The sequence below is a fragment of the Frankliniella occidentalis genome, unplaced genomic scaffold (genome assembly GCF_000697945.3).
Source record: "Frankliniella occidentalis isolate FOCC.00 unplaced genomic scaffold, Focc_3.1 Scaffold407, whole genome shotgun sequence".
Classification (NCBI taxonomy): Eukaryota; Metazoa; Arthropoda; class Insecta; order Thysanoptera; family Thripidae; genus Frankliniella; species Frankliniella occidentalis.
The window spans coordinates 32,546-35,957 of record NW_026267529.1 but is presented as its reverse complement, the minus strand read 5'-3'; positions in this window follow the sequence as shown (position 1 = coordinate 35,957).

Genomic DNA, 3,412 nt, shown 5'->3' with positions numbered 1-3,412 from the left:
TAAGTTATTTATACATACAAGGATACGTACCCTGTGACAGGACAAGAGCGTTGCGGGTCTGCCCAGGGGGCTATGCCGCCTTATGGGTGGAGCAAGTGGTGGCAAACCTCTCCCTGTGTTGTGGCCCTGACACATGGTACATGTATTTGTGAACGGAAAGTTGTTCTGAAGAAGTTGTTGCTGTTTCTGACGAGAGAGAGGCGCAGTATCAACTTCAACCCGACACACTTCTCTGTCTAATAAACGCTGCCGATAGAAAGACTCTGCGACGCTCAAGTAGCCTGGGGGCAGGTCGGAGGGTCAAGTGCAAACCGGCAGAACTTTGATCGTATTTGCAATCATCGCTTATCTGGATCCATCTCAAGATATGAGTAGCTCACTTGTGGCACTTGGCGAAAAAACAGAAGTGACACTTTTCTGCAGTGTTCGGTTCCTTTATTGACCACACGACGTGCAATCGATGACATCATCTCCGCTATGTTCCAATGTTTCAAGCGCTGTATTGGTATAGGGCACGGTAAAAACAAGGTTTGATTTTTAGAGGAAGTGGGAGGAAAACTCTTTGGATTTTAAGAACATCCCCTTTTAAAATGTGGGAACTACCCTCACTTTTTGAGGAGACTTACTCAAAACCTGAGGAGGTTTCCCCAAATTATGAAAGAAGGGTTTGGGTTTTGTCAGGAAAACAAAACTAAGAATTTGTCGGGACTGCGTCTGAGATTGAGAAAAGGAGTGGTCATGAAAGTTGCCAACTCTATTGGCAGTGGTCCTTCAGGGAGAAGGCGTTGCTCGTGTCAAAGTGACCGGTTCAACCAAAGTGGAAACTCTAAAGGTTGCCGTACACACCGCACGGCGTACACTCACTCACATATCAAGCTGCAGACCGCGCGGAGAGGCGTCGCTGGGGGAGTGCAGTGCTGCCTGCTCAGCACAGTACCCCGAGCCCGCCACGTGCAACACCAGACAGGAATGCCACCCGAAGTACTGACTAATCGAGCTTGAGCTGCTTCAGCGCTTCGAGGAGAAATTTTGTTTTGACGAAGAGTGAAACGAAAAAGCTCGATGAATCTAGTATCGCGAGTTAATTACCTAACTCAATGGTTGTGATTATTTTAAGTCTTCAAATTGAAAAAAATACGATTTCACCAAATCGTGGAAGACAACGGAGGTAGTATTTAGTAAATTTTGGCAGACAACAAAGGTGCTTTCTATTTCTAGACAAGTTAATGAAATTTGAATAAAAAATACTACAGAAAATTAGAAACTTTTTGAGATATGTTTGCTATAATTTTGACTGATGAAATTTGAGAAATTTGAGTTTTCATCCACAAGTTTCCATGGAAATGACGAGCTGAGCAGTAGGCCGAGTCGAGCCAGGGAAATTTCAGCCAATCACGAATTTCCGCGGGAAAGTTTGACCAATAGAAACGATCGCCTGTTGCTTTGTACAACCCTATCCAAAAATTATATGAGCCTGGTGTTGATACTCCTTGCTTTCAGTGGTCGCGTTTGAATAATAACAAGTCGCTGCCGTGTAAAAAGGTTCAGCATAAACGCTGTTTCGAACGCGACCGGTCAGCATCAGTCGACGATAGGCATTGTTAGCGAAGACTGTACTTGTGACTTCCAAATCGCATTTAAAAGAAGGCGCGGCGGCTAACAATGCTGCCAACCTATCGCCCTTTGCTGCTGGGGCGCGGCTCCGAGGAATATTTTTAAAAAAAACTATGATTCATAACCAAAACTGTAGATCCGCCTTCGCTAATAATATTATTTCATAGTATGCAAAAAGTATGCGAAGCCAATTAGTACAACCAACCTACAAAAAAAAACTATGATTCATAACCAAAACTGTAGATCCTCCTTCGCTAATAATATTATTTCATAGTATGCAAAAAGTATGCGAAGCCAATTAGTACAACCAACCTATAACTAAAAATAAATATCATATCATTTATTAGTTATGACAACATCTAATTGAATAGAATATTTTGACTATTGCCGACGTAAAAATTGAAATCTATAGGGCCGTTAACGCGTTAAGGTTAGAATTTGTGCTACATATTCCTGTCATTGCACAGAAAGGATCTGGTTTTTGGGCCAATATTTGAATACTATACCTGTGTCTGGTTTACTTGTGCAACCAGGAACAACACAATTAGTATACCCCATATTGTAGTTAATGGGCTGTATTTATGTGGTTCAAATCAGGAATTATTAAATAAGACCAATAAATTTGACTCTAAGCTCAATGAAAATGGCGTCGATGGTCTTCCCTTTCGCGTGTGTTTGAAATGAAAGCCTTTATAACAAGGCGGTAAGGTGGTGGCGTTCGAATATGAGTATTGCCATCTGTGTCTGTTTCCTTATTATAGTAAAGGAAGTGTGCTCCTTCGGAAAACCCGGCTAAAATGTTTTTGATGATTTGCTTGTTTTATTTAGAATTAGTGGTGAAAATGGGAATATTATGAGAAGGCGGTAAGGTGGTGGCGTTCGAAACAAAGTAGTGTTATCCTAGTTCTGTGCATTGTAGCAAAGGAAGGGATTGTTTGAACGCAGACTTTAGAGGTGTCTTCTTTCCTCTGGATTGGCTCGGCTCGGCCTACTTGTTGCATGCAAAACTATCTCCATCTCTCTCGTGACGAGCCGAGTATCACCATAGAAACAGCGATTTCAATTCAAATTTGCAAAAAACTGAAAATTAAGTTTTTGATTAAACTTTGAGGATCAATTTAAAATTGAACTTTCTATTTTTTTAAAAAAAATTAAGAAAATCGTTAGACCGGTTTCTAATATCCCATAAAGGGCCATGTAAAACAATTGACTATCGGGGCAAAACGATCGTAGAAGACAACTCCGCTGTCTAAAAACAAATGCAATGTCTTTTCAAAGGCGTTTAAAAATATCACCCCTAGATAGGCATTTAAAAGTACGCGAAGGCAGTACATTTTAACACCCCTTTATAGGCATTAAGTCCTACCTCCTACCTTTGTTTGTTTCTGTGTACTTTGCAATCTGCTCGACTCAAAGTCGAACCCTTTGTTTTTTCCAGCGCACTGCTGTCTGTATTGAAAAAAAAAAGTTACGTCTCTGATGGATGACTCATACCCTGCAACTTCTGTTTTGGCTGCAATACAACTTATTGATTTCATTTATTTATTTTGACGCCGGCAAAAACATTATGAGGCAGACGGTGGGGGGAAAGGGGGGGGGGGCGACTTCGTCTCCTCTTTACTCTCCGTCTGGCCTGGGACGTACTACGCACGGAGTACCGCCCGAGTTCAGGGCGGTCGCGGCCTCGGGTGCACTCGTTTCCAAACTTATCAGCACCTAGGTTCTTCACCTTCACCGAATAACGCCCAGATATCCAAATACTATACAACCCCCTCCCACTGACTATCTCCCCCTCCCT